Raw genomic sequence first — 14199 nt, 5'->3', positions numbered from 1 at the left:
TAAAGAGTAATGAACAGTGCCTAGCAATGAGTTGTTATCAGTTTGTTATAAAATCAATTAATATTTTTGCATATAATTCAATATTTTGAAATAAGATTTATGAATGTTTTAAAATCTGATGCAAAATTTGATTTTTAAAATGAATGAAATCTCAATTACATTGCAGCTGCTTATCATATCCTTTTGCTAGCTTCACCAACATTGATCAAAATGACATAGACCTCTCAAGAACATGCCTCCTTTACCATGTCTTACCCAGACTTTCCCTCTTGTGTTTCACTAGTTTCCATCTCAAAGCAGAATGTTTTGATATGACTGCCTGACATGACTATTTTGATGGAAGCATATTGACATAACCATATCCAAATAATCCCTTCAAATATAAAATCACTGTTTTTTCCTTCCATGGGTTGTATATCATATCAGATTTTTTTTAAACTATGGCTCTTTATTTTCATATGGACAGTTCAAAGGAAATATCAATAGCTTTTTTTAATGTAAAAAAAAAAAAAAAGAAAAAAAGCACCACCCCTACACAAACACCTTCCTTGAGAACTTAACATCTGTTATTAGAAGCCTGGGTAAAGGATTCCATAGTTTAGAAGGGAAATACAGTGCAGATTTCTCTAGAGAGCAGTTATTAAAGAAGTTTGGGGGTAAGAAGTTTAAAGCTAGCTTTGTGGGCTAGCTTGGAGGGTGGGCTTATTTCCCAGGCTCAATGTGCTTTGGGAGAGGTGTCATAGGGCTGGGTATAGGGTATTGGGACAGTGGTCACTACCCAGAGCCTTGGAACAGATTTTGCTGTCACACAATTCAGGCAACAGAGACTGAGATAACTAAAAATAATCAAGGCACCAACCAACGTTTTAGGATCGTGCATTCATCAGAGGTCCAAAAGGTGTAGGCGTAGGCCATGTCGGGGTAGAGGTGCCGGAAACTGTCATTGAGTGGCACAGCCTGCAGCAGTTTCCCGAAGCCTTGCTGCTCTTGTGGAGTGAAGCCAGCATTCTTTCTATTTCCCTTTGGGTTGTGAAGGGCAATTTCTTCATGAGCCATGTTGAGGTCCCCACAGAGTACAAGGGGCTTGCAGGATGCCAAACCCTTCAGGAATTTGCAAAAGGCTTCATCCCAGTGCTGGTGGTACTTCAGGTGCACCAGACCTCCTCCTGCATTAGGCACATAGGCTGTCATGAGCACAAATGCATCATATTCAGCCACAATCACTCGGCCTTCCTGATCATGTTCTTCCTCACCAATGCCATAGGAGATTTTGAGTGGGCACTGACAGGAGAGGAGGCCCACACCACTGTACCCTTCCTTGTCTGAAGGAGCTGACCAATACTGATGGGATAACCCAGACAGCTCTTGAAGTTCAACTGGTAGTTTGTTCTCTGAACATTTGGTCTCTTGGAGGCACAGGATATCTGGGGCTTCTTCCTTTACCCAATCTAAACATTTCTTCTTAATCCAGGTTTGAAGCCCATCCACATTCCACGAGCAGAACTTGAGTGTGGCTGATTTGCCACTGGGTGAGGTTTTCTGATCTGGGGGGTCTTCATACAGAACTGCGCCCTCTCCTGCCGCCTCTTTTTCGCTCCTGCCTTACCCTTCTTGGCCTCTGGCTCAGTCTTGGGCTCTTCCCCGTCTTCGACCACCACTCCCTTTGTCCTATGTTTCAGGCATCACTGTAACGAACGCCCTTCTGCACCAGTTCCACGTCGCCCGCTGAAGCAGTATTTTGATTGCATTGGTTGCTTCAGTCCCTGTCTGGCTCCTCCTTAACCCAGCACAAAGAATCCGTATCAGATATTCTTGAACCTAGTTGTCTCTCTACCACCCAGACTGCATGGTTCTTTCTCTCCCAGTTTTACTCATATTTAAATTGTTTGATTTTTTTCATTGAAATGCATTACTTTTATAGTCATAAAAAAGAGAACTATTTTTAAAATGCATACAATTGAGTTAGCCTCCGAGGGGATGGGTGATTTTTGTCTTCCAAAATCATCATTATAAGAGTGCATAATGTATGTATATCACTGTGGAAACTGTTAGAAGAATTATTCTCATCCATCATCCCCAGTATCTTATGGGGTTAGCAAAATCAAGAAACCTGCCAAAAACAAATAGCCATTTAAAAACCATTTTCTACTGGAAAACAGGACAAATTCTATGATAACAAGGCTAAGTCTGTATATCACTAGAGATTAAGTATGACCATTGTAACTGTAAGAGATCATATAATTTGAAATGGTGGCCAGCAAACAAAATGAATTATGACTGATACTCCTGAGAAAAGCATGTGTGATAACCATGTGGCTCCTAGTTTTATGTCATGTGGATGCCAGATGGTGCCTAAGGCCAACCTCATCTTTTACTCCATTTCCAAGCTTCTTGTCATCTCATACACCTGGGATATAGATCAAGGGTGGGGTGAGGCTCAAAGATAGGCTGAGGATGACTGCTTTATATAACCCGAATATTTAATAATTTTGTTGCTTAGTCCTTGTCACATTATTAAAGTATAATGTACCCTCTTCCTTTCTTTTTAGTATACTTGTCTCCTCTCTCTACCAAAATATCAAGTGTTAGATAGTTGTGCTATAGATTGGGATTTTGTCTGTATGTGTGTATGTTCGTGAGTAGGGATAGAGTAGAGAATGATGTATAAGATGCTGAGAATCATTTTCCTTGATTTTTTAGAAATTTTGATTTCCTGTTTCTGCGAAATAATAAAGAATATTAAAATGTGCTTTCAAACTAAAAATTAATCTCTATTCAAAGAGAATTTCTTAGAAAATGCAGTGGAAAGGCCAGAACATTGGGAAGAGATACAGCGATTCGGAGAGATATTTGTGTTTAAAAAAGAAAAAAAAACAGGCCCTTTTTTTGCAAGCAGCCTGCCTGACTTTAGTTATATAGTAATAGACAAAGATTTGAGTGAGTGGAATGACAATAGGAAATATTAATATGTATATATATATAACTGAATCACTCTGCTGTACACCTGAAACTAACGCAACATTGTAAATCAGTACTTAAATACTTTAATAAAGAGAAAAGAAAATACCAATATGGAACAGGCTCTACTTTATAAGGCCACATTGGTCTGGCCTATCCCATACAACAGGCAGATGTTCAGATAGTGTCAGTAATTAAGCATTTGATGAGGATCTATGAGCAGTGTGTTTTTATAATATAATGGATGCAGGCATTTTGATTCCTGTCTTTGATGGCTTTCAATCTAGAGGGAACCATAAGACATGCTGACATACAACTTATTGTAAAGAAGAAAAAAATTTTAATATTGCTTAGACTGATATTTAAATAGTGTTAGTGCATAGAACTCATATTATCTGGATCAGTCCAAAAAAGTTCTCTGAACCAAATGAACCTTAAGATGAAATTTCTAGTAAAGAGTTTTGTTACTCTTACTTTTGAACCAGACTTATTAAAGACTGCTCAAGGAACTCTGCAATCTGTATTATCTTCTAAGCCCAGAGAGGAAGATTGCTGTCATAAGAAAAAGTTCATGAAGAGAGACTGTTGGAGGCTTTGGTTGGGTTTAGTACATGCTGATTTTATGGCAGCAGTATTTCATCAACTGATACTATAAAGACTATTACACACTACTCACACGATTAGAAGATAACAACCATTCATTTCCATTTTGATCATCTTCATTATTTCTAGGATATTTGTAACTTATAGGATAACCTGATTAAATTTAGTCCCTTGAATCAAAAGGAATTCTAGATTATTTCCTTTTTAATTCTGGGAGAATTTAAGCCATCTGTTGCCTTGAAGCAGAGAGATTTAGCAATCAGGCACAGCAGTAAGAAGATATTTGTCTAGGGATGCTATTAATTAACAAACTTGGAAAGCATTCTGCATTTCTTACCTTAAAGTCAAAGCACCCTAACAAGTACATTGGACACTTAGATGATTAAACTTGTCTTGGATCAGATGCTCTTTATGTTCTGCTTTGGATATACAGAATAAAATGTGAATAGAATGTATTAGATCCATTACCATAAAAAAAGGTACTAAATGATAAAATTGTTGATTCTGAGATACCAAATAAGTGTGCATTTATAAAATCTGAATATTTCTAAATAAATATGATGATATTTTCACATAATCCTTTTTCTCTTAAAAGTAACTCTCCTGGCATTTCTTCTAATGAACTACTAAATTTAAATTTGAAAATTTGTGCAACAAATTTTGAGGGAACTGAAAGACATTTTTTGTTTCTTCTTAAATCAACTTTATTTAGGTATTATTACATACAATAAAATTCACCCATTTTAAGTACATGCATTAGTGACTTTTCACAAATACATAAACCATAAGAATCACCACCACTAATCAAGACTGAGGATGTTTCCATAACCCCTTAAGATAGATTTTTTTTTTTTTTTTTGCCCATTCCTGGTCAATTCTGTCCTATCCCCAATCTCATTGATCTGGGAACCATTGATCTGCTTTCTGTCACCATAGATTAAATTTACCTTTTGTAGAATTTCATGTTAGTGAAATTGTATAGTATTTCAGTTCAGTTCAGTAGCCCAGTCATGTCTGACTCTTTGCGACCCCATGGACTGCAGCATACCAGGCTTCCTTGTCCATCACCAACTCCTGGAGCTTGCTCAAACTCATGTCCATCGAGTCGGTGATGTCATCCAACCATCTTATCCTCTGTCATCCCTTTCTCTTCCTGCCTTCAATCTTTCCCAGCATCAGGGTCTTTTCCAATGAGTCAGTTCTTCGCATCAGGTGGTCAAAGGATTGGAGTTTCAGCTTCAGCATCAGTCCTTTCAATGCATACTCAGTACTGATTTCCTTTAGGATTGTCTGGTTGGATCACCTTTCAGTCCAAGGGACTCTCAAGAATCTTCTCCAATACCACAGTTCAATAGCATCATTTACTCTTCTGTATATGACTTCTTTCACTTAGAATGAGGTTTTTGGAGAGTTTGCTTTGAGGGATAATTGACAAATTAAAAATTCTATATATTTAAGGTGTACACGTTGATGTTTTGATATATGCCTGCACTGTGAAATAGCATAGTCAAGTTATTTAACACACTTACCACCTCACAAAGCTGCCATTTTCCCTGTCATTCCTTGCTTTGTTCCTTCCTCCCTCCCTCTCACTTTCCCTCCCTCCCTCCCTTTCCTTCATTCCTTTCTGTGAGAATACTTAAGATCTTCCCTTTAAGCAAATTTCAAATATTCAATAGAGTAGCTATGCGCTTCCCAGGTGGCTCAGATGGTAAAGAATCTGCCTGTAATGCGGGAGACCCAGGTTTGATCCCTGGGTTGGGAAGATCCCCTGGAGAACGGAATGGCAACCCACTTCACTATTCTTGCCTGGAGTATCCCCATGGACAGAGGTGCCTACAGTCCATGGGGTCGCAGAGTCAGACACCTCTGAGTGACTTAAGCACAGAACAGAACAGGAGTGTAGACATCTCTTTGAGATCTGGATTTCTCTTCTTTGGATTTATACCCAGAAGTAGGATTGCCAGATCATAAAGTAGTTCTATTTTAATATTTTGAGGAACCTTCATACTATCTTCAAAAATGGTTGTGCCAATTTACATTCCTAGCAACAGAGTACCAGGGTTCTGTTAGTTCTCTCTGTATCCTCATCAGTACTTATCCCTTGCCGTTTTTGCTAATAGTCTTCCTAAGAAGTATGAGGTGGTATCTTAATGTGATTTAGCTTCAGATTTCCCTGATGTTTAGTGACACTGAGCTCTTTTTCATGTAACTGTCAGCCATTTGTATGTCTTCTTTGAAGAAGTGTTTATACTCAGATTTTTTTTCAGTCAGACACTTTTTGCTATTCAATTGTATGAGTTATATATATATATAATTTTTATGTTAGATATAAATTTTATATATTTACATATATAGGTCTTCCCTGGTGGCCAAGTCAGTAAAGAGTCTGCCTGCAATGTGGGAGACCTGGGTTCAATCCCTGGATTAGGAAGACCCCCTGGAGAAGGGAATGGCAACCAACTCCAATATTCTTGCCTGGAGAATTCTGTGGACAGAGGAGCCTGGTGGGCTATAGTCCATGGGGTCGCAAAGAGTTGGACAAGACTTAGTGACTAATGCTTTCACTTTTCATATATATATATAATTTGTATGTTAAATATAAATTTTATATATTTACATATAAATATATGTAGGATACTAACCCCTTATCAAATAGATGGTTTGAAAATACCTTCTCCCATTCAATAGGTTGTTTTCTAATTTTGTTGAATTTCTGTCCTCAAGTGCTTCCAGGGTACATAAATAAGTTAAGAATATCCAGTCTAGACTTTAACATCAAGCAGACTAGAATTGGAGTCCCAGCTCTTCTATTTACCACCTTTTTACTTTTGCAAGTTCTTTTACCACCCTAAACCATTACTTCCTCAATTTAGAATTAGTGATAGTACTTTATGGTGGATTTATTATTATTGCTAGGATTGAATAAGATTTTATATATATGTATATATATATACATATATATATGAAGTGCTTTTACAATAATGACTGCCACATAGATATTTCCCTCAAATGTTGGTCCCTTTCTTCTCTTCTGTCCCTCTAAGAATTGACTTTATTCTTTAATACACTTCTGTACATCCCATCCATGAAAGTGAAAGTGAAGTCACTCAGTCATGTCCGACTCTTTGCAACCCCATGGACTGTAGCCTACCAGGTTTCTCTGTCCATGAGATTTTCCAGGCAAGAATACTGGAGGGGGTTGCCATTTCCTTCTCCTGAAATCTTCCCAACTCAGGGATTGAACCCAGGTCTCCCACATTGTAGGCAGATGCTTTACCATTTAAGCAACCAGGGAAGTCCAGGGAAGATCCCATCCATGGGAATCTCCTAAAAATACCTTTTGGACCATGGTATACCCTGCCACACAGCGTCCAATGGTGCCTTATTATCTACTGGGTGAAGTCCAAACTTCAAATTCAAAATTCAAGGTCCTCTACAATCTGAACCCAGCTGTGTCCTTCCTACCACTACATGAATATTTCACTCAAGTTCAATTAGTGTACACCAGGATTTCTTCGGTCTGTCAGAGGGCTTGTTGTTTAAGAGTAGAGAGGTTTGGTCTTGTAGGGGTGGATGGTAGTGTGATGATGGAAGTTCTGATAGCATTTCAGAGAGGAGATGACAGGATTGAGAAAAAAAATTGTCTTTTTCATTCTGCTCCCTTTTCTCATAAAATATCCTTCAATGAAGTGTGCCCAGGTTATCTCAGCTAGGAAATATTTCTTTAAAAGACCAGTTACTGCACATCAACTCTGTGTAAGATATTACCTTAGCAATGAGGACCAAAGTGACCTGAGAGTTCATCACAAATAGGAAACAGACTTGAAAACAGATAATTTTAAAAAATTGTAATATTATATAGTACTGATCATGGCATCCAGTCCCATCACTTCATGACAAATAGATGGGGAAACAGTGGAAACAGTGGCTGACTATTTTGGGGGGCACCAAAATCACTGCAGATGGTGATTGCAGCCATGAAATTAAAAGACACTTACTCCTTGGAAGGAAAGTTATGACCAACATAGATAGCATATTAAAAAGCAGAGACATTACTTTGCCAACAAAGGTCCATCTAGTCAAGGCTATGGTTTTTCCAGTGGTCATGTATGGATGTGAGAGTTGGACTGTGAAGAAAGTTGAGCACCAAAGAATTGATGCATTTGAACTGTGGTGTTGGAGAAGACTCTTGAGAGTCCCTTGGACTGCAAGGAGATCCAACCAGTCCTTCCTAAAGGAGATAAGTCCTGGGTGTTCATTGGAAGGACTGGTGTTGAATAAAGGTAAGACACGGAGAACATCTGAGACAGAGGGAACAGAAAATACAGTGGGATAGAGGATGTGAAAGGATTCCATGGGTTCAGGGAATCATACAAAGTCTGATGAGGCTTCAGTATAGAACTGGGGCAAAGATGGAGTGGAAAATGAGAAATGAGGCTCTGAAGGTAGATCACAGTCAGTCTGTGGTTCTTATATTACAATAATAATTGCAATAATAATTTATTGAACACCTACTATGTATTAGGTGCTCTGTAAAGTGCTATATATACATTGCTTTTTCCAAAGATTTCTATCAGCCATGTGACATATAAGGAATATTATTATTCCCATTTTTTCATTGAGGAAACTGAGGCAGAAAGTAAGTAGTTGCCCAAGGTCACCAACTGAAAAGGCAAAGCTAAGACTGAAATCCAGGTGTGAATAACCACCGAATTCATGAACATGAATGTACAAGGCAGTGATGGTAGCAACATAGATGTAGAGCAGAGGGAGCTGCATCCTCTGAGGCATCCTATGAGGTAGAAAGATAGTGTTTTGGGGGCCTGATGTTGAGGGATAAACCAGAGTGAGGCATAGAGGGTGATTCTAAGGTTTCTGGCTGGGGAGATATGGTTTTGGGAACATGGTTAACCCATTTGTGGACATGGAGAATTTAGGAAGGAGAAGAGTCAGAGGCGTTAATGAATTTGAATTTGGATGTTTCATAAACTTCAGGATCTTCCAGTAGATTGAAGCTGTTCACTAGAGATTTACAAATACAGATGGCGAGATCTGGACTGGATAGACAGATCTGGAATCAATCACCATGTTGACAATAATAGAAGTTGAGTCATGAATATAATTACCCAGGGAGAATGTATAAAAGTAAAAGAGCAGAGCATCAAGAATAGATTGCCCCTTCCTTGGAAAATTTTTAACATATTCCTTGTTAACTAGCATAAACTTCCTAGTGTTATATAGAGACTTTTTTTTTTTTTAATCTCTCTGATGCCTGTTGGATTATCAACTACTTGAAGACAGAGACTGTCCTGAGTAATTTCTACAAGCATTTAGCAGAAAGCCTTGTGCAGAGTGTGAATTCATTACATTGGATTGTCCTGGTACACTGGATGGTTTTAGAGACAGGACTGTGAGAAACCATAAATAAGGGGCTTTCGGTGAGAGCTGTGTATTGGGAGCAGTGGAACTGAGGAGAAGGTGTCAATATCTCCATCCATACCAAGAGTTGGGCTATTTCCCTCATTTAAAGTTGGAAATATAGTCATTTCCCAAAGTACAAATTTTGTGCTTTGTTAAGCAAAGATTCTCAGGCTTGGTGTATGATAGAACTAATTAGGGCAGAGAGAAATCTTCCAATTTGAGCTTTCACATTCTGAAGAAAACTTCTGATTGTAATAAATGACAAACAGTTCTTTTTTTAATTGAAGGAGAGTTGATTTACAATATTGTGTTAGTTTCTGATGTACAGCAAATTGATTCAGCTATATACATACATATATATATTCTTTTTTTTTTTGTTGGATATCCATTTTATTTATTTATTTATTTATTTTTTTTTTTTTAGTTTTAGTTTTTTATTTTTTACATTTTAAAATCTTTAATTCTTACATGCATTCCCAAACATGAACCCCCCTCCCACCTCCCTCCCCATAACATCATTCTGGGTCATCCCCATGCACCAGCCCCAAGCATGCTGCATCCTGCGTCAGACATAGACTGGCGATTCAATTCACATGATAGTATACATGTTAGAATGTCATTCTCCCAAATCATCCCACCCTCTCCCTCTCCCTCTGAGTCCAAAAGTCCGTTATACACATCTGTGTCTCTTTCCCTGTCTTGCATACAGGGTCGTCATTGCCATCTTCCTAAATTCCATATATATGTGTTAGTATACTGTATTGGTGTTTTTCTTTCTGGCTTACTTCACTCTGTATAATCGGCTCCAGTTTCATCCATCTCATCAGAACTGATTCAACATAGATGCAAAAATCCTCAACAAAATTCTAGCAATCAGAATCCAACAACACATTAAAAAGATCATACACCATGACCAAGTGGGCTTTATCCCAGGGATGCAAGGATTCTTCAATATCCGCAAATCAATCAATGTAATTCACCACATTAACAAATTGAAAAATAAAAACCATATGATTATCTCAATAGATGCAGAGAAGGCCTTTGACAAAATTCAACATCCATTTATGATAAAAACTCTCCAGAAAGCAGGAATAGAAGGAACATACATACATATATATATTCTTTTAAAATTATTTATCATTATAGGTTATTACAAGATATTGACCAAACTGAGTTTTTGTTTTAAAATTTAGGAATAATATTTCAACTATGCCTCACACTGCAACTGCTTAAATGAACTATTCACTGATTATTCTGGGATTTGAGAAGACTCAGGGCACCGAATAAAAGCTGACTATTGTTATTTAATTGTTGGTAAAAGACACAATCAATACTTGATTACTCTGAATTGCTACATCCAGCCATGCAAATCTTTAACCTCAGATTAATTAAATGTAGGACCATTACCCAACCTACAACAGTAATCTTTAGTAATAGAGAATTAACTGTTGTAAAGTCCATTTGTAAAGCATGTAGTTGTGCTGATGTCCAAGCTAGTTTTCTACCTATCATTCTGTCTGAACTATCAGCAGAGTTATGGCAAGCAGAGTGTTAACATTGGCATTTCAGAGCTCCTTCCCCTTCTCCCTATTCCTACTACCCGTTTTTACCACAGTTCATAAACGAGATATTTCTACACCCAGTGGTATTTTGCATCTTAGTGAAGATTGTTTCCTTCCTTAAAATCCCAAATATTTTTACAAATTGCCATTTCTCATGTCTGGAAATAATCATTAAATCATTCAAAATGTAACACTTGTGTATTGGGTACCTGCTATGTGTCAGGTACTATACTACTACACTCGGCATTAGGGATGTTGTGGGGAACAAAACTGACAAGTAACCTGACTATACCTCCTGTAATGAGACAAATACATAATAGACAAACAAAGCATAGGTAAATGAGATAATTTTAGATTAGTGTCATGTAGACAATAGAAGTGAAAAGCAAAGGAGAAAAGGAAAGATATATCCATTTGAATGCAGAGTTCCAAAGAATAGCAAGGAGAGATAAGAAAGCCTTCCTCAGTGATAAATGCAAAGAAATAGAGGAAAACCATAGGATGGGAAGGATTGGAGAGATCTTCAAGAAAATTAGAGATACCGAGGGATCTTCATGCAAAGATTGGCTCAATAAAGGACAGAAAAGGTAGGGACCTAAAAGAAGCAGAAGATATTAAGAAGAGGTGGCAAGAATACACAGAAGAACTGTACAAAAAAGATCTTCACGACCCAGATAATCATGATGGTGTGATCACTCACCTAGAACCAGATATCCTGGAATGTGAAGTCAAGTGGCCCTTAGGAAGCATCACTACGAACAAAGCTAGTGGAGGTGATGAAACTCCAGTTGAGCTATTTCAAATCCTGAAAGATGATGCTGTGAGAGTGTTGCACTCAATATGCCAGCAAATTTGGAAAATTCAGCAATGGCCACAGGACTGGAAAAGGTCAGTTTTCATTCCAGTCCCAAAGAAAGGTGATGCCAAAGAATGCTCAGACTACTGCACAATTGCACTCATCTCACATGCTAGTAAAGTAATGCTCAAAATTCTGCAAGCCAGACTTCAGCAATATGTGAACCGTGGACTTCCAGATGTTCCAGCTGGTTTTAGAGAAGGCAGAGGAACCAGAGATCAAATTGCCAACATCTACTGGATCATGGAAAAAGCAAGAGATTTCCAGAAAAACATCTATTTCTGCTTTATTGACCATGCCAAAGCCTTTGACTGTGTGGATCACACAAACTGTGGAAAATTCTTCAAGAGATGGGAATACCAGACCACCTGACCTGCCTCTTGAGAAATCTGTATGCAGGTCAGGAAGCAACAGTTAGAACTGGACATGGAACAACAGACTGGTTCCAAATAGGAAAAGGAGTATGTCAAGCCTGCATATTGTCACCCTGCTTATTTAACATTTATGCAGAGTACATCATGAGAAATGCCAGGCTGCATGAAGCACAAGCTGGAATCAAGATTGCCGGGAGAAATATCAATAACCTCAAATATGCAGATGACACCACCCTTATGGCAGAAAGTGAAGAAGAATAAAGAGCCTCTTGATGAAAGTGAAAGAGGAGAGTGAAAAAGTTGGCTTAAAACTCGACATTCAGAAAACGAAAATCATGGCATCTGGTCCCATCACTTCATGGCAAATAGATGGGGAAGCAATGGAAACAGTGACAGACTTTATTTTGGGGGGCTGCAAAATCACTGCAGATGGTGACTGCAGCCATGAAATTCAAAGATGCTTGTTCCTTGGAAGGGAAATTTATGACCAATCTAAACAGCATATTAAAAAGCAGAAACATTACTTTGCCAACGAAGTGTTGTGTAGTCAAAGCTATGGATTTTCCAGTAGTCATGTATGGATGTGAGAGTTGGACTGTAAAGAAAGGTGAGCACCAAAGAATTAATGCTTTTGAACCGTGGTGTTGGAGAAGACTCTTGAGAGTCCCTTGGACTGCCAGAAGATCCAACCAGTCTATCCTAAAGGAAATCAGTCCTGAATATTCATTGGAGGGCTGATGCTGAAGCTGAAGCTCCAATCGTTTGGCTACCTCTTGCGAAGAACTGACTCATTTGAAAAGACCCTGATGTTGGGAAAGATTGAAGGCAGGAGGAGAAGGGGACAACAGAGGATGAGATGGTTGGGTGGCATCACTGACTCAATGGACCTGAGTTTGGGTAAACTCTGGAAGTAGTTGATAGACAGGGAGGCTTGGCGTGCTGCGTCCATGGGGTTGCAAAGACTCCAACATGACTGAGTGACTGAACTGAACTGAACTGAAGACAATAGAAGATGACAGGATAGAGTGATTTGGTGGTGGTAGTATTGGAGAGTTGTGAAACATCAACTAAGATTGTCACCTCCCTGAGGTGACATTTGGGCTGAAACCTGAGTGGTAGCCAGGCAAAGATACAGGAGAAGAGGGTCCCAGATGGGAGGAAGAGCAAGTGCACAGACTCCAGGCTGGGAACAAGTTAGCGAATCTAAAAATCGTAAAGAAGGTCACTGTGGGCCGAGCTAGTGATGGGGTGGGGGTGGTGAGTGTATGAGGTGACGCTGGAGAAGCAGGTGGAGTCTGGGTCACTCGGGGCCTCATGGGCCAGGATTCACAGCTTGGATTGTGTTCCAAGAACAGTGGCAAGTCCCTGCTGGCTTTACCAGTTGGCTTCTGTGGTTTGCCTTTGGGGCCCGTGTGTCCCTCGTCCTGCTTCTTTCTAGAGTGAATGACGCCCAGTTTTCCCTGCCGCAGGGGAATGCTTGGGTCTCGGGTGGTCTAGAACCATCCATTCTGTGCTGTCACTGCCCCTCCCCAGTTTTGCCTCCCTCTGCCCCGTCTCTGAGTGAGAAATCCTCATCACTCTTAACAGAGGGCCACAGCTGGAACTGGGGGGTCAGATCAGAAAAAGACACCCCCTCCAAGATGGAAAACAAGAGTCTTCCTGGAGTGGATCAGTGCCATCTCTTGTAGCAGCATCTCAAGACAGAGACAGACCTTCGTACAACCATGGGTGCGGGTGTGTCCAGTGCCAGGTAGGGCAGTGTCCCCAGGAAGGTGTCCACCTCGGAGGGAATTCACAGCACAGACTCTGCAGACAGCATCCATCAATTCAGCCTGTGCTTCACGAGGAGACAGCAGGATGATGGAAGCTTTGGGTGTCTAAGAAGGAGTTTTGTAAAAGGTGCTAGAGACTGAGACTTCTCCATGTGTCCAAGGCACAGAGACTACGTGTGGGGCTCTGAGCCCTTAGAAAAGCTGTCTGGTGCAGTAAGGATTTGTCTTCTTTTCCACCAGAGTGGGGATCATATTGCCTACAGAACTCTCCAATTCCCCTTTCCTACACACTATAGGCACCAAACTGCCTTCTTCTTGTTAAAAGTAACTCCTTCTATTTGTACTGTGCTCACAAATGTTGCCATCTATGCAATCTAGTTTAGTCATCAAACCAACCCTACAAGGTAGGGCTTATTCTCTGTCAAAAAAGATTATCAAATTAAAGCTCATAGAAAGTGCCCCCAGGAAAATATAACTCTGTATATAAACTGTAGGGAAATGAACATCAAATGTGGTAAATATCTTGGAAATAGAGCCAAGAGGATTTTTTTTTTTTTAAGGATTCGATGTGGAAGATGAATAATATAGTTTCTTTGTCATTGTTACAGACAGATGAATTCGTTAAGGTTAGTCTGTAGTTCTTGCTAGAA

The 14199-nt window shown here is 39.3% G+C and overlaps 1 protein-coding gene and 1 pseudogene across 1 annotated transcript in view; one reads left to right on the top strand and one right to left on the bottom strand.

The window, feature by feature from the left end:
- The window catches only part of TENM1 (teneurin transmembrane protein 1), an 899404-nt gene that overhangs the window by 89671 nt on the left and 795534 nt on the right, over positions 1-14199 (top strand). The window lies entirely within an intron of this gene.
- Positions 738-14199, bottom strand: part of LOC138930837 (DNA repair nuclease/redox regulator APEX1-like) — a 44718-nt pseudogene continuing 31256 nt past the window's right edge.

Source organism: Ovis canadensis, chromosome X (assembly GCF_042477335.2).
Source record: "Ovis canadensis isolate MfBH-ARS-UI-01 breed Bighorn chromosome X, ARS-UI_OviCan_v2, whole genome shotgun sequence".
NCBI lineage: Eukaryota > Metazoa > Chordata > Mammalia > Artiodactyla > Bovidae > Ovis > Ovis canadensis.
Note: the sequence above shows the minus strand (reverse complement) of the source record. Positions and strands in the feature narration are given on the sequence as shown.